Raw genomic sequence first — 18216 nt, 5'->3', positions numbered from 1 at the left:
TTTTTTGTCTTTTTGAAGCAGGGTCTCACTGTGCAGTTCAGGCTGGCCTTGAACTCACTTAGTAGCCCAAGCTGGTCTCGAACTTGCAACAATCCTCCTGCCTCAGCCTCCCAAGTGCTGGGATTACAGACTGGACATATTTCTTATAGCTAGTTCCCAGTAATGTCATACTTTTAGTTTAAAGAATTCTGATTCTGACCTTTGAAGCTTCAAGAATACACTAATTCTCATAAAGTTTTCTTTTTCTACATTTACCGTTGCTGCTTGTGTCTACTACCTTATTTTTGGTATTCATTTTTATTTTTTAAATTTATTTAAAAATTATTTTTGGTTCTTTGAGACAGGGCCTCGCTATGCAGTTCATGCTGGCCTTGAGCCCACTATGTAGCCCAGGCTGGCCTTGAACTTGCGGCATTCCTCCTGCCTCTACCACCTGAGTGCTGGGATTACAGGCGTGCGCCACCATGCCCAGCTAAGGTACTCATTATTAGCAAGCAGCATATATTATGTATTTGCAGACAGTATTGTCTTAATTTGGGGTATTATCATAGCTCTTGTTTAAAAAGGTATTGATCTAACTTCAAGGTTAAATTCTAGTTTAATTCAAAACTGGTAAAATTAAGAACAAGTAGAATGGTGACTAGTATTAGTCATAGTGATCATAGATTACTTACTGTGTGGCAGGGAAAGTATCCCATTCAGTCCTTACAGCATTATCCCCATTTCCACATGAGGAATCTGAAGTGATTTCCTTACCGTTATCACCACTCACACGGCAAAATCAAGCTTTTCTCAAGTTTGCCTGTCCTCAGATGTCACGCTTTCAGCCTGTTGAGACAATGCATTTTGAAGGCGTTTTTCTAAAAAGAAATACAAGGTTAAAAGTTCAATGTTACAGAGTTTTAAAACCTTTCTATGGAAGGTTGATAGTGTCGTTGTTTCCTAGAATTTAGACAGAAAGGGGGTTACAGAGAAGACTCCGACTTCTGAGCTGGACTCGGAATCCTGTCCCACTATCTTGCAAACTGCATGGCCTTATGTCAATTGCCCAGCTTTAGTTTTCTGGTCTGTAAGTTGCGGTGATAGTGACACACATTTTAGAATTGTTTTGGAGATTTGTAAGTGGATGTGTAAAGATCTCAGCCTCGTGGTTGGTGTGTAACAAGTGCTGTGAAAGTGCGTGCTCCTGTTCTTTGTTAGGATGACCCTGACAATGATGTAGCAGTGTCACCATCTTTATATCCCTGGCCCTTCTGTTTTGGGTGGACAGGGAATCTGGCCTAATGTGGTTGCCGTTCAGTTGAAAAAGCCAAATAATAAGAGTGCCTATCAGACTTGTGTATTCGTCAGGGTTGTATAATAACCTCATAATATTTGGGAATGCCAAGAAACCAATTTTTACATAGCCATTTAATAATTTTTTTTCTCATAAAGTGAACATTTATTACCTATTTCAATAGCTGGAAATCTTTAAATGCAGTACAAAACAGGTAAATTATTTAAATATCATTTGGCTGTTATGACAGTATTTCAACATAGAGGTGGCTATGTTTCACGCTATATCTTGTTCTTACTACATAGTATAGCCATTTATGCTATATATGAGGGAGCATAAAGACCTACCTATTGTGGGCTAAAGGTTTAAGACACGCGTATATTCGCTACCTCTCAGATAAAGGATATTGATTATAGTCACCTTAAGACTTTTTAACATTCCTTGGCACAGCCTTTACTTTGAATACTATATTACTATTTTATGTTGCTTAAGCTTTTCTTTTTACTCTGATAAAACAGTTTTTACTTAGCTTTATGGAGAATGTGTCAAGTGTCTATAGTTCTGTATTACTTGTGGGTGAATTTAGCTCTTCCTTACTCAAAGGCTTTGCGTAGTTTTTCCTATACAGTATTTCCATCCCAGATATATCACACTGAGGCAAACCAAAATGACATCTTTAATTTTCTGTTCCTTATTTGCTTTGGTAAGAATGGTTGGTGGTATTTGGTAAAAATGGTAGTATAAAGTTACTTTGCAAATGTGGCGGTATGAATACATTTATAAAACATATATTTAATGAACAATATTATATCCTAGTCATTTTTGTGGGGTACTCTGAGAATCCAAAGAAGTAGAAGTCATTTTTTATCTACTAGCTGCATATTTTTTGTTTGGAGAGAAATAATGTGTCTTTAAATGTAATGGAGGGGAAATGAGCACTTTTAGCTGGGCTGCTGATCACATCACAGAGGAAGCTCAAGTTGAACTTGGTCTTGGACTAGAATTCAGGCTGAGTTTGGGAGGGCATTTCAACCTGAGGGAATGGTGTAGTGGCAGATATTATAAATTACTGGGGGAACTGAGAGGAGATAGCATGGTTAGTTTGCAAAAAATATTAGTGAAGGAAAAGTTTAGAAAGATTATCTTTTAGAAAGAAGCACTATCATGTAGAGCCCTCTAAGGTAAAAAGTTTGCATTTGTTCAGGTAGATAGAGAGGAGCTGACTCAAGTACTGTTTAAGCCAGACCAGTAGAGAGATATTAATCTTAAAATTGGTACAGGTACAGCAGAATCTATTGCTTCTTGCAGGAGGTTAAACTGGCAGTTTATATTGCTTTCTGGAAAGCACTCTTTATGTCTTCACAAAAAAGGTGTATGTACACTTTTATCTTTTTTTTGTTGTTGTTGTTTTTTCTCCGGTACCGGGAACTGAACTCATGACCTTGTGCTTGCCAGGCAGGCGCTTTTGCTGCTGAGCTAAATCCCCAGCCCCCACTTTTATCATTTAAAAAATGGTCTTTGAAGTACTTTTGTAGAGAACATTGGTTCGTCATCAAAGCACTGTTCAAACTCAGAGGACCATGTGAACAATAGTAGAGAAAATAAGACAGTATTTGTGTTAGAATTTGATGGTAGACGTACTTCTTCCAACTTAGATTTAAAAAAAATAATATGTTAAGCTGGCTATGGTGATGCTCACCTGTAATTCCAGCACTGTGGGGCACTGAAACTGGAGGATCACAGTTTAAACCCAGCAGTTTAGCAATTTGAGGAGACCCTGTCTCCAAAAAGGGGTTAAGTGAATCCTGGAAGCTGTCCCCAGGCTATGGTTTCTCTTTTGGCTATTAGTTTACTCTTGCAGTTTTCATACTCTTTCTTGAGTGTGCCGAATCTGTTAGAGAAATGTGTAGTCACTTTTGAATGAAACTGCAGAAATGTTCTTCAGGCAGCAGCTCAGGGACCATTGCCTAGTAATGGTGTGTTGAGGTCAGATGAGGTGAGTTGAAGTGAAATCTGCAGTGGCCTCCAAAGAAAATGTTGAAGCTATCCAGGGAGACAGGGCTTCCTTTGCCTCTGAGCAGGGATTTAGCATGGCTTGCAGTTGGGAGGTCCTAGAGAAAACAGTTCAGGGGGCTGGGGATTTAGCTCAGCGGCAAAGCGCCTGCCTGGCAAGCGCGAGGTCGTGAGTTCGCTTCCCGGTACCAGAGAAAAACAAAACAAAACAAAAAAGACAGAAAGAGAAAACAGTTCAGGATTACTTGCAAGCTGTTGTTTAGTGCAGAGCTTTTGAATCTGTGGACCAGAGCTTAGGGCAGCGGTGTGAGCCTGTGGCACAGGTGCCGCAGTGGGCTGCTTGTCACTGAAAGCTGTGAAAGGTTCGCCATCCCTAGCCTAGGGTACTGGCTGGGTTGTAAGGGAAGGTGTGATCAGGAGGAGGGGTCCATTGGCTGGTAATTAGGATCTGCATTCTCATCATCGCTTCATCAGTATAGTGAAAGGAAAGACACAATCATGCGTCTCTAGTTTCCATTCCTTGTTATTTTAGGGTTGATATCCTAGCCTCTGGGACTTTTTGAAGGGCAAGAGCAATAGTCAGTAATTGTTAAGAGGCTGTGGGCTAAAAGGCTTATTCTGTTGTCCTGGGACTTCAGTGAAGAGACAGCCAGGCAGTGGTGGTAGGTGACTGACTAAGCTGGGCTAAAGCAGGGTTGGAGACAGTGGTCCTATCAGGCATTCTGCTCGTCCCAACATTCCCCTTTGGTTGCTGTGTTAGGTGACTGGCCTGGCTTCTTTGCAGTAGCCAGGCGGAGTCTCTTTGGCAGGAGGCTCCTCTCTGAGGAATTCCTAGGGGAGCATCAGGGCCAGCCCCTGTTGTTAGGGAAGAAAATGAGTGTCTCTGTGTCTCCATCTCCATCTGTGAAAATTCAGAAAGCAAAAGTGTTGCGGAAGTCTTAGTAAATGTCTTTGTTCTCCCTCAGGGGTGAAAAGGTGACCTATGGAAGGAGTGGAAGGGCCTGGCAAGGTGTTAGAGGGGAATCAACATCTGGTGTTTACTGTTAGTATTCTGACATTCTCTGTTGATTTCTAAACTTTTTGTGGTATGTAGGTGAAGGTGGAGGAAATGAGGGTAATTAAAGAACACGCCCAAGGACACAGTTTAGATACTTTAGAGTCAGCTTACAAGGCTAATCCTTGGTAGCCTTTGAGAAGAGACCTAGGCTTTAATGCTATCCTCTTATTACCCAAGGTAGGCTAGTAGTTGGAGGTCTGTTTCCTAAGAGGAGTACTTTCAAGGGTTACTGAATTGTTTGGAGATTCTTAAAACTTCGTGAAGAGTCCTAAACTTGCCCTTGAAATGACCCAAACTTGCCATATGGATTTTTATAAATATTCTGCAGTCAGTTACTCCAGGCATCCAGAGAGCTGACTTTAGATTTCAGTTTTCATGCAGATTATCGCAGGTGTATAACATCATATTTTGACACGCACGCGTGTTGTGAAATGATTACTACAATCGAGCTAATTAACAGTCCATTGCCTCACATACTTACAGCAATTCTTACCTTCCTCTGCTTAGAAACATTTTCTAATAGAACAAATTAAAAACAAAAACTCTTAAGAAAAATATGCTTAGTATTTCGCTGCCAGAGACAGATTAAAACAGTTAAGTGGACACTATTCTAGACCATTTCTTGATACTGCTAGAAATTAATGCATTTTTGAAAATAAAAAAAATCGGCAGTGGCATGTATACTGTTTTATATCCTGCTATTTCACTCAAGAAAGTGTATGGACACTTTTCTACCTCATTACTTTCATGTCAACATCATGATCTCTTGATGATATAATTAATAACTTTTTTTAGCCCCCATTGGCTTCCCTTGTGCCTTCCTCCTTCTCCATCCTGTTCCCCAATAGTAGCCTCCCTTCTACTTTCATGACATCTCTTTTAGATTCCATGTATTGGTGCAAAGGTCCTGGGTTCAATTCCTAGTACACCCCTTTTCAGAAGATTTTTTTAAAAAATTAAAATGCAATTTCAATGCCATACAAGTTAGTCATTTAAGCGTAAGATCCTGTGGGTTTCAGTATGTTCGTACAGCCATGCCTCTGTCACCTTAGTCACCTTTAGAACATTTCTGTTCGTCCCAAAAGAAAGGACTTACATCTTTTAGCAGTTACTCCAGGCAACGATTAGTTTATTTTTTCTCTATAGTTTTGCTAAATCTAGATATTTCATGTATAATCATTGTCTGCTGCGACTGGCTGTTTTCACTTAGTATAATGTTTTCCTTCTACTATAGCAGGTACCACTACTTTTTAAGGGAGTGGTGTGGTGTTTTAGTTTATGTCTGAATGTCCCCCCAAAGCCTCATGCAGTAATGGTGTGGCTTCTAGAGTTTATGATTGATTCATGGTACATTGTTGGAATTATGGATGTGAATGCTACACCTGCCTTAGGGTGTAGTTTGCATACAATGTAAGGGAGGGAAAGAGGCTGCTTGTCGCTGTTCTCCACTGCTCCTCCATCTTGTTCCTTTTGTCTTCTGCTGCCATGAACTGTTGCCCTCTGCCATGTGCCACTCTGCCTTGGAGCCAGCTGAGCATGGACTGAAACCTCCATGAACAGTGAGCTAAATAAACCTTTCTCTCCTTAATCTTGGGCATCAGGTGTTATTCCCAGCAAAAAGAGAAAAGTAACCAAGACAGGTGGAATAGTTTTCCATTATATGGATAGGCTACATTTTATTTATCTGTTTAATACTTGATGTATATTTGGTTGTTGTGTGTTTTTTTTTTTTCCCCCTCTGGTACTGGGAATCAAACTCACGACCTTGCGCTTGCCAGACAGGCGCTGTGCCTCTGAGCTAAATCCCCAGCCCCCTTCATGTATATTTGGGTTGCTTCCACATTTGGCTGTTATTATGTTGTTATGAATATTTGTGTACAAGTTTGTATATGGATACATGATTTTATTTCACTTTGTACACACCTAGAAGTAGAACTGCTGAGTCCTATGGTGATTCAATAGTCCATCTTTTGAGGAACTTCTAGGTCATGTTCCACAGCAGTGGCAGCGTTGTATGTTCCTATCACCAGTGTATGAGGATTCCAGTTTCTCCATATTCTCTTCAACACTTGTTATATTCTCTCTTTTTTACTATAAGTATCCTTGGGGATATGAAGTGGTATCTTACTGTGTTTGTGTGTGTGTGTGTGTGTGTGTGTGTGTGTGTTTCCTCAGTAACTAATGACATTGAGCATCTTTTAATGTGTTTATTGAATTACTGCATACTTGTCTTGTCCATAGTAAGATCTTTAGATCTAAATAGATCTTTAGATCTAAAGATTTAAATACTCCATATTTAGATCTTTTGCTTGATTAATTGATTGACTGAAGTACTGGGAATTGGACCCAGGGTCTTTACTCTAAGATACATCCCCAACTCTTTTTAACTTATTTTTTACTTTGAAATAGGGTCTTGCTAAGTCACTACTTGCCCAGGCTTATATTTGCCATTTTCCTGCCTCAGCCTCCCAGAGAGCTGGGATTACAGGTGTGTACTTCTCTGTTTTTTAAATTGATGTATTTGTCTTTTTATGTTTGAGTTGTAGGAGTTCTTTATATATTTTCTATCTGCATCCCTTACTAGATACATGTTTGCATATTAATTTATTCTACTGTGTGCTTGCCTTGTCACTTTCTTGGTTGTATCATTTGTAGCACAAAAGTATTAATTTTAATGAAATCTAGTTTCTCTATATTTCTTTGTTGCTTTGTGCTTGATGAGGGGAAAAAAAGGAAACCATTGCCTAACACAGGTCAAGATTTATTCCTATATTTTCTTTCAAGTGTTATAGTTTTCTTATGTTAGGTCTGTGGTCTCTTTTGAGTTCTGTTTTGCTTACGTTCTGAGGGAGAAGTTGGTAATTACTGGTGATAAAATCAGTAGAATACCTTACTGATTGGGTAACTCCTTTCCACAGAAAGAATTTCTGGAGAGCAATATGTAAAAACAAAACAAAAAAGCCCTGCCCCCCCCCAAAAAAAAAAAACCAAACAAACAAACACAGATGGCATTGCGGTTTAACATTACCTATGCCCCTGCCCCCATCTTTGCTAATCTGAGTGCTGTAGGACCCAGGAAAGTGAGGAGGTTATTGTGTTAGGGAAAACGTGAATTGGCATAGAAAACCACAGCTACACAGAGGAACAAACATTAAACCCACTAATTCTAAGGTCTTCTGTTGACTTACTTTCTTTCTCCACCACAGATAACAAGTTGGTTTCTAATTTTATGGCTGGTCCTTTAGTAACTCTTCTGTCTCTGGCACATTTCATTTACTTTGTTCCTTCCTTTCCAGTCCCCAGATGCCTTCCTACTCATTTCCACTGTGGAAAACAGAAAGCTGATTTTGTAGTAATATGATACACAATCGTGTGCTAGAATTGTTCACTGTTCTTCAGCCTTTCTTAAGCTGACCAGATGTTAGCCATTATTTGAACTGTACCACAGACCCTACTTAACAGGCAGTAGTCTTTAGTGGTCTTGCCTTGGCAGTAAGTGATTGCAATCTTTGGCTAAGGCGTTTCGTATAAAAAGTCAGTGCTTCCATCTCATCCCTCATTGCCCCACATTCAGCAGAATGTGTTATGCACTTTTGTAGCCTCAGCTACCTGATTGGAACTGCTTGCAGTTTCATCTCCTGAGATAACGAAGCGCTGTGGCGGAATCCAATCTGGAGGGAATGCTGGAAAGCTCAGCACTATTGCCTACTTAGTCTGTTATTTTTATTTTGTCCGAGAGATCCCATTTCTTGCAGGTTGGTAATTTTTTTATTACTGTATTTATTTTTGCTGTGCTTGAGGATTGAACCTTGGGCCTCCTATGTGTTAAGCATTCTAGTACTTAGCTATGTATTTGTAACCCAGCTACTGAAAAGCTAAGGAGTCGAAGGTCATAACATGCACCTGTAGTCCAGCTACTGGGGAGGCTGCAGCAAGAGAACTGCTGAAGGCAGGAGTTTGAGGCCAGTTGGGTAACAATGGAGTGAGGCTGAGGAGCAAGATTTGACTTTGTTTAAGCAGGGGGTTAGATCAGCTTGGAAACAGGACTCGCATATCACACATCAGATACAATTGAGAGCTTTTCTTTCCTGAAAATTGCTTTGCCAGATGGAATTGAGGTCCAACTTTTTTGTGTACTTATTTGCCATCGATGATTCATTTAAAGGTCTTCCCTGCTTGTGTGTTTTATATTAAAAGGCTCTTTTTAAATGACTTATAGCACCCTTTGGGTGCTGTGGTAAACTTGTGTGCTGAACATGTCACGCAATCACTGAACAAAATTTTTTTTTTGTCAGGTATATGCACTTTTGCAAAGTACATTTTGCAAAGCAAAAAAAAAAAAAGTACATTTTGCAAAGCAAAGTGTACTTTTAGCAGTGTCTCCTTAAACTGTTCATTCTGTAAACTAATCTTGTGTTTATTTTATTTTATTTTATTTTTGCTAGGTGGTATCTTTTTATTTTTATTTTTATTTTTTTTTGGTTTTTCTCCGGTACCGGGAACCGAACTCATGACCTTGCGCTTGCCAGGCAGGCGCTTTGCCACTGAGCTAAATCCCCAGCCCCTTCTTTTTATTTTTAAAGCAGTGGACACACTGGCATCTTTCACTCGTGCTTTATTTGATTCAGCCAGTGTTTCATTAAAGCTTTGAGCAAACTTTTAAATATTGGGAGATTTCATGTACAAACCCAGATATCATCCTGCTGTTAAAGATTTGCGACTGTGTGCCCCCGAGTGTGCAGTACCACTGGTGCCAAGTAGCAGGCGGTGCTGTAGAGCACAGGTGCTCAGTCGCCACCTCTCCTTTGTGGTCTCCCACCTTGCTGCGGTACCCATGCATCTTCCTGAAGCCTGCACGCATTTGGCCAAATAGCCTCTGCCTGAAAGTCATAGTGTGTGAGATGGCAATTTTGCTTTTGTTTTCTAGCGTGATTCTCATGATGTCATACTTTGCACCCAAGTCCCGTCTAGAGTGGATTTACCATGAAGCCAGTGCAAGGGACTTCAGGGGCTCCGAGGGGTTATCAATTTGTTTCTTCTTTATCTTGAAAAGCTTCTCTCCCTGCTTCAAGTGTTGAGGCCTCAGGACTCACAAACCTGCATCAACCCTCTCCAGCTTTCAATTTGGAGGGGGCAGGATGCTAGACACTGGTAGTGCATGGGGTAGGACTGCACAGCGAAGAATTGCTCCACATGCCGCCTGGCTTTGGATGTGCTGTTGAACATTCATGTGGGTTTGAAAAAATATGTTTCTAATTAGCTGAGCTTAAGATATACTATATAAACACATTTTTGGACATGATTTTAAATATCAGTGAGTTTCCTAGGACTGTAAGTACCATATCAAGAGAAGATTATACTTTGGTTTTTGGCCTTGGAAATTTGTTGAAAATTGTCCATCTCTCAAAATATCATACTCTAGAAGGCGGTGTGTATGCTGTTGAGCTCCCAGCTCGTCACACCTGGGACCAGTTTTTACTCCAGTCTGGTTTGCAGGGTAATTCTACTTTGAGGCAAAGTCAAGTACCTGACTGACCTGAGTATTTGTATAATGAAACTTATTTTAATTTTATTTTTCCTTTGCATTATATTTAGGACATTATATTGTTTCTAACTTTCTACTGAGGTGGCTCGATGATTTATGAATTTTATTTTAGGATAATAAAGGAGCATTAGAAAATATTTGTTAGAGAAAAGGCTTTTTTGCTCATAAAAAGTTGAGGATGGCTTTGCTTCTTTTACTGTAGTAACTTTTGTTTTTATTTTTCCTTACGGGTGTTTGCAGTGCATATAGTGGTTACGTTCTTTGTGTGAGCTGGTACATGGACAAAAGACCTTAATTCTTTTCTCATCCTCTTTCACTCCCGTTCCCTTTTTCCCTTCCCTCCATCTCTGGAAATAGGAATGGATCTTTTTCAAATTGCCTGGAGGAAGGGGTAATCAAGAGAATTGCTTTGTAAAAACCACAGTTCTTAAGTAGTAATGTGCATGATGTTGACTAGTTTTTAAAATGATTGTGAACCATCTATGAAATGCTGCCTTAGTTCTCTAGGAATTTCTGGCAGCTGTATGAACTTTTTCCCTCTACAGCACACCTGGAAAATGATACTCTTCATATTGTGAGTGAGGCAGCTGCTTCAGGCCACATGTGGCAGTTACTGGGGATTCTCGCTGCCCCAGTCCTGCCCTGCCCTACCTGACAAGCAGAGGATCTCCTTCCTCACAGCTTGGATGTTTGTCATGCTTGTTAAAAATCCAGGTTCTTGGGGCTAGCGATGTAGCTCAGCGGCACAGCACCTGCCTGACAAGCACAGGGTCCTGAGTTCTATTCCCGGTACCCTCCACCGCCAAAAAAAAAAAAAAAAAAAAAGCTAATCAAGTTCTTGAAAGTCTCTCCCGTAATTCTGATTCCAGTGTGTGACCCAGAAATCTAGTACCTGAATGAGCACTTCAGATGCTGTAGGTCTAGGAAGTTGTTAGGTGGCCTTCTGAACAGCCCTGCTCAGAAGGGTGGGTGCGTTACTATGGGATGTCTGAAGAAGCGGAGCAAGGGAAGGTTGGGCCCATTGTAAGGGTGTAAGAGGTAGGGATTTTTGAGATAAAACAGAGACATCAAGCACCTGTGTGGCTGGATTTTCTCTGTTGAGGAGTGCAATTAAGTGCAGTCCTCGTGTTTTAAATTGTAGAACAAACACTACTGGGAGAAGCCAGAGCCCAAGCTCAAAAAGATATCACGCAGCTCATTTTGCTCTAGTTTCAACTCCTGATGAATTATATCCTCAGAAGCCGAGTACATTTGCAGATAAGTTACAGAGCCACTCTGTATTCTTTGAAAATCGTGAAGAAAGAGACAGCTGCTAAAAAAATTGAGAGGCAAAACCTTCTATTTTTGGAAAGAATAATTAAGGAAATTGTAGAGACTGTGAGTTTGAGGGTAATCCTCAGACACATTTAAGTGGATCATTAAAAGTATTAAGGAGAGCTAGGGGTGTAGCTCAGTGCTGCAGTGCTTTCATAGCATGCCCGAGGCCCTGGGTTTGACTCCCAGCAGAACGAGAGACGGAAGCCCTGTCCAGGTCTGAGCTGCACTGGCGTCTCAAGGCTGAACAGTGGGTGCCAGAGGAAGGGACAGAGCCAAGTAGAATATCTTCCGGGTAGAAGGAACCCAAAGAGGGTAGGTGGGAGACTTTGAGGCCTGAGGAAGTCTGACAGGCTGGTTCTGTGGTACTGCTGGGAAACCACACATTAGGAACATTATTAGCGTGCCCTAAGTGGGTGTCATTGGAACACAGTTGAGGAAATGCCGTTGTATTAAAAGTAGGCCTTGGGGAAAGTATCAGGCATGTTTTTGTTTATGTCAGGTGTCAACTGCCAGAAACATGCTGCTAGACAAGTGAAGGCTCTCTCGGATGTTTACTTTTTCAGCATGCAGTGAACAGCTACCTCTGGCTGCTAAGCTGTGGAGGGCAGATGAAGCATCCAGTCTTACTGTGAAGTCAGGTCAGGGTAACAAGTAATATGATTGTAATAGGGCAGGACTTCTGCTGTGGTAGAAGTAAGAACCAGGGGCTTTGGGAAGTTATTGAAGGTAAATCTTAGATTGGAGGGAAGGTTTCCCGGAAGAGGAAACTCTCTGAGCAGAAGTTCTAAGGTTGAGTGGGTGCTGGGAAGAAAGATGTTTTGACTGTGCAGAACCAGACATAAAGCTGTGGTGCTGGACAAACCAGGGCTGTTCAGGGCAGCTGGTGTCAGCAGCAGAGTAACGAGACAAACTTGGGGTGGAAGGGGCCAGATTATCGGTGGTCTTAGTTGCCATGCTAAGGCATGCTAAATTTTAGTATTTTATTTACTCAAAAGATAGTAGGTAGATTGTTTACATTAGCATTTAGGAAATCAGTCTGAAAGCAATGTAGGGATGGATTATAGTGATAGAGGAGGCTGCTTGTTAGGAAGGTATGTACCTGCATGAGGGCTCCTCCCCCATCTTATCATGATAATCACTTTTCTCTCCCATGGAAGAAATCTGGATAGATAATTCACAGCATGCAGATTGGCTCCACAGCACTGGATGGTCCCAGCCACCTTGGGCTGGTTGGTCTGTCATCCATGTGATTTCTCATCTGCTGATGAGGTTGCTTGGGTTGTAGCCACAGTCTTGAGAGCAGCAAGGAGGCAGAGGAGGAGTAGAAGGGCAAAGGGACATGCAGTAGGTACAGTTTAAAGCTATTTTGGAGGCATGGATGCAGAGCAGTTCTCGTTGTGTTCATTGTCCAGGTGTGATGCCGTGGCTGCAGTTGGCCGTAAGAGGAATCTGAAAATGTAATCTTCTTCTTCTGGGTGGCCATGTGCCTGGGTTAAAGATTGAGAAGGAGAAATATATAATGGGGTAAACTACCTGCCTCTCTACTAGAGGGTAGTGCAGGGGTGCAAGGGACCCACGAAGAAGAGTTGAACTGAGGGTGGGAGATAGGGAAGAGAAAAGCATTACAGATAGTTCACAGTGCTGAGATTCATAACTAATCGGATGTCAGAAGAAGGCAAGGGAAAGGCACTGAGGGTAGTTTGTGCTTTGCCCACGTTTTCTTTATCTATTGATCCATTCTTTCACTTACAGGCTCTTAGGTGTATCCGTATGTTTTTCTATTGTGAGTCATGGTGCAAACATCATGGGGGTGCAGATATTTCTTCCACATACTGACTTCTCTTTGGCAAGGTACTCAGAAGTGGAATTTGGGGTAATATGGTAGTAGCTCTATTTTTAGTGTTTTAGGAAACTTCAGACTATTTTCAGTAAGGGTTCTATATTAGTTTACATTCCAAGCAACAATGTGCAAGGTGCAATAAATTCTGGAAAATTTCCCTTGCTTTGCAGAAGCTTTTTAGTTTGGTGTAGTCCTGTTGGTCTGTTATCCTTTCTGTGCCTGTGCTTTTGGTGTCATGTAAAAAACGCATTGTCCACGTCAATCTCAGGAAGCTTTCCCCCTTTGTTTTCTTTTAGGTGTTTTATAGTTACAGGCCCTACATTTAAGTCTTTACTACATTTGTTTAGGTTAAGTGATTTAGGTGAAGCTACAAATTTTTAAGAAATGTGAGGATGAATGTTAAAATCACAGGGGAAATGGTTGCTGTTTACCTACAGATCTCTCTGGAAGTGCAGGCTCTGTATGATGGTGCCCACTTCTGGCTTTTGTCATTGTGAAAGGAGAGGGTATCTTGCAAGCTAAAATTCTAGGTACATTTACTGCTAAGTGAGTGTGTTTTATGGGGACAATTTGGAGATACTTAGTACAGGGGCCATCATGAAATGGCTTAAAATTTATGCTGAAGCATTAGGGCCCCAGATGTCACTGATCATCACCTTCCTTGAGCTTTAACATCAGGGTTGCAGTGAGGATGAGGTTCCAGGTTGGGGTGATGTGGTTCCGGTCAGGTTGTGCACTTGAACATGAGTATCTTCATTCCCGTTAGGCTGATCATAGGCCTAGAAGTATGATGAATTCACACGCACAAATGATTCTGAGAAGTGATGCATTCTAACTTCATTGCAATTGGACAGTTTCTAGGTTTTCGTTCAAACAATAATTTTTTTGTCCCTGAAAGTTTAGAAACATTTAGAAAGCTGTTTTGGTGTTGCTGCTGAGTTCTGTGAATAGTTAGACAACACTTCCACCTGGTGGTCTAAGACGGTGACACAGTTTAGTAGCAGTTCTGCAATGAGGCGCTGTTTGATTTTTCTGTTGGTGGATTTCTTTCAGGTGTAGAGGTCAGTTAAAACGTTTTTGTTCTTTCTGCTTAATTTATTCGGGTGGCTTATCAAAATGGCAGTGATGTGCAGATATGCTCTGTTATGCCTTAATCTCATTATGATATCATGAGTTAAAGATTTGGAAATTTCATGGCAAGACCACCTAAATTTTAAAAAATGGAAATGTTAACTATCTTCTCAAATGGACATTTTGGTAGTTACCAGAGAATAATAATATTTGAATACAACAGTCATGAAGATAGTGTATAAAAGTTGGACTGTTGCTTTTTTTCTTTGTTTTTTTTTTTTTTTTTTTTTTTTTGGTTTTGGTTTTTCTCCGGTACCAGGAACTGAACTCACGACCTTGCGCTTGCCAGGCAGGCGCTTTTGCCTCTGAGCTAAATCCCCAGCCCCTGTTGCTTTTTTTCTTGTATATAAATTTTATAAAAATTTCTGAAGAAATCAGTGCATTTAAATGTGTAGTAATTGAAAGATTAATGTGGAAGTTTCCAAATTGTCTGGTTGTTGACTGGTAAATTTTCATTTAGCATTTTTTTTTGGTACTAGAAATCGAACTCAGGACCTTGCACTTACCGGGCAAGCACTTATACCACTGAGCTATATCCCAGCCCAGCATTTGTTTAACTGTATATTAAATTATCATATATGCTAACAAAATGAATGGGGGTTCAATTTTGAGTTCTTTGTTTCATTGTGCTAATGCTGTCTAGTGGTATCTGTGTATGTATCTGTATTTGTGTACATCTACACCTGCGTATCTGTACATATATCCCTGAGATGTGAATTACACAAAAAACGAAAGTGCTGTCTCAGGAAAGCCGAGGTAAAGATTCTGTTTATCATTTTATCAAAGTAAGCAGAAACAAATACTTTTACATTTATTATATGGCATCCTCTGCTAGGTGGTTTTCTATTTTAATTACTCTTCAAACTTCAGACAGATGTTGTGATACATTTCCCCCTGTTTCACAAGTGAGGCCATTGAGACTGACGCTGGCCGAGTTCCTCAGGTCCTACAGCACGTGAGTCATAACACTAGCTGCCAGTTCAAGGGTGACCTCAGACGCTGTCTCCCCACCATATCCTACGGCCTGACAAGGGGTCAGCAAGGTGCCGTTCTACCCCCAGTGCCAGCCTACTAGCTTCGTTTGAACTTGGGCTGTGCTGATGTTATTAATCAGCGGTATGATAATGAATAAACTGTTTAACCTTCCTGGCTTTACTTGTTTTTTTTTGTTTGTTTTTTCTTGAGTTGGGTTCTTGCTATGTAGTTCAGGCTGGCCTTGGACTCACTGTGTAGTCCAGATTGACTTTGAATTCTTGCCGTGTCCTTTTAAATGTTGGGATTACAAGCATGTTCCACTTTTTATTTTATTTTATTTTTTAAAATCTTTTTTTTTTTTTTTCCCCCAGTACTGGGAAAGAACTGAACTCACAACCTTGTGCTTGCCAGGCAGGCGCTGTGCCGCTGAGCTAAATCCCCAGCCCTGCTAAATCCCCAGCCCCATTTTTAAAAATCTTTAAACCAGATGGGTGTGGTGGCACACGCCTGTAATCCCAGCACTTGGGAGGCTGAGGCAGGAGGATCCTTGGGAGTTCGAGACCAGCCTGGGCTACAAAATGAGCTCAAGGCCAGCCTGAACTTCATAGGGAGACACTGACTCAAAAAGACAAAAAACCTCTTTAAGCCAAAGTCTTTGTGTGTCCCTGAGGGCTGGGAACTAAGGACCTGGTGGTGTGGTCTGTGTTTTCCACTGAACCCCTCCTTTACCTCTGTTACTTATTGGCCTTCTGTGCCCGATAACGTGTGCTTTCATTTGAAGGCACAATTTTTTCTGCTCAAAGACAATTTAACTTTTGACTCTGATTTGCTTGGTCCTGTCTGGTTGGTTAATTCAGTGTGGATATTAACACAACAGTAGCTCCCTAAATTTTTCCTTTGGAATTGAAAATCTGGCCTGAGGCACTGGATTATTTAGGGCAAATTTTCTCCCATTGGCAGAATTTGAGTGCTGAAATATTTTTGATGGTAAAAGGGAGCCCTAGCAAATGAGTTGGGGTTGCTCAAGGCAAAACCCAACTGTCTGGGGAAAAAGCAGTTTAGTGTATTTGCTCCTTTAGAGATGGTCTGTTAAATATCTGAAAGATGGGCCTTTTCATTATCTTTGAAACTACTGTCCTGGTGGACTTTGAGTTACTCTTGGTTAAATGAACAGAATTAAAGAAGATACAGACCTTGTTTTAAATTTGTGCTTAACAGAAAAATGACTACTGACTTTCTGGTGGCAGATTTTCCAGAATTTCTTGGGAGTTGATATTTGTTCTTTTGGTTGTATATTTAGATAGTTTTTTTTTTCTTTTTAAGGTAGGGCAAAAAATAATTGTTTCCTTTATTTAATACACTCAATTTCTACAAATATTTGCTGTGTATTCAATACTGATAACCACTGCTTATGAGGAGGTAATGAATTTACAAGGAAGACCATGTTCATTCTAGGAACCATTAAGTGGAACATAATATGTAATTTAGTGCCAAGTGATGGGCACAGATCTCATGAACAGAGATGACTCATTCCACCCTGAAATCCTGCAGACACAGACATGTGCTTTTGTAAGGAGACAGACAGATGAGGATCAGCAGTGAAGTTGGGGATATGTGGCTGTCTTAATGTATAGAGAAGAACAGACCGGAAGGGCAGAGTACAGGGGCCTAATCAGAGGGCTGTGTGAGGGATGCTCATTTGTTCTCTGCCTGGAAGGATGGGAATTTATTTTAAAATGGATGGAAAGACCAGGGAGAGCCTGCTGTTCTAGGTGTAGGTGAAAATGAGTTTAAAATGTTACAGAGGACAGTGGAATACTGACCTGGTGGAGACGTGGGTTAACATATGACCGTGGCAGACTGGGCACGTAGCTTCGCACAGAGTGCTTGCCTAGCATGTGCGAAGCCTTGGGTTCCATCCCAGGCAAAAACAAAAATTAAAAGATCACACAGTACTTTAACTATTGAGGCTGAAAGGTGGCAATTTAAAGTGTACATTTGGAGAAACTTTATTTAATCTCTGTCTTTTTGGAGAGGCTGCCACTGTACCTCAGACTCTTGTCTCTGTTATAAATCAACCATTCTGAAAGGCACTGATTTATTTATGTTTTCTTTCACTCACTGATATACTCCTATATATCAGTACTCCTGATTGCTATTTGGCTACTTTGACATTCTGTGTTCGTGTTACCTAGTATCAGTTCTGTATTCATCGATTTACCTATATTCCACAGTGTACCTATTATTTTCTACAAACGGTTTGATTTTAACCGTTTCAGGTTGCATACTTAAATTTAGGCTTTTGTTTTACTATTTGACTGTTGTTATATTCCTTGGGTATGTTATTCTGTTGGCATGTATTTTAGGAAGTCATTATTTGTTAGTATCTCTGAATTTTGTTTTAAATAGATTTTACAACCAGCTGCTCTCATGCAGATTTTCTTAGCTTGGGTTGTTGTTTTAGGCTACGTTGTCGTCACCTCTGATGTTGAGAGGTGCAGAAATCAGAAGATGTGTGTTGTGCATGGACAGCCGGGGCCTGTGCTGCTCGCAGATCCAGTGGTGTTCTCTAGGCCGTCAGAGCTGCTGAATGTAGCAAGGATGAGCAGCAAATCAAAAGGGTCCTCTGATATTTCCCCTCTCCACACTCATCCATTTGCTTGTAACTATAAGTTCCCACTTTATCCCATGTTCATGATCTTTGATACCTTCCAATTTGAGTGTAATAGTTAAATGAAAAATAAAGCAGGGTAAAGGGAGGTTCATTTTGATGAGTTCATATTGTGTGCGTGTGTGGAACTATTACACCGAACCCCATTAGTATGTATAATTAATTCATGTTCATAAAAACACAGTAAAATAATTATGAAACATTTAAAAATACAGCCACATCCTCTTAGTGTCCTGAAATTTCTCTGAATGCCTGGAATCAAATGAAAATGTAGTAGGAGATTAAAAACTGTAAGGAGCTAATCTGTGACCATCTGAGACAATTTTTATTTCCTGTGAGTCCACAAAAATTTTGTGCATTATACATTTTGTGTCTGTGTGTGTGTGTGTGT

General features: G+C 40.6%; 1 protein-coding gene across 1 annotated transcript in view; it reads left to right on the top strand.

Moving 5' to 3' along the window:
• Psd3 (pleckstrin and Sec7 domain containing 3) overlaps window positions 1-18216 on the top strand; it is a 500607-nt gene that overhangs the window by 154992 nt on the left and 327399 nt on the right. The gene's annotated exons all lie outside the window — the stretch shown is intronic.

Source organism: Chinchilla lanigera, unplaced genomic scaffold (genome assembly GCF_000276665.1).
Source record: "Chinchilla lanigera isolate Chin_1 unplaced genomic scaffold, ChiLan1.0 scaffold00002, whole genome shotgun sequence".
In the NCBI taxonomy this organism is placed as follows: Eukaryota; Metazoa; Chordata; class Mammalia; order Rodentia; family Chinchillidae; genus Chinchilla; species Chinchilla lanigera.
This window is presented reverse-complemented; position numbering and strand designations above follow the sequence as displayed.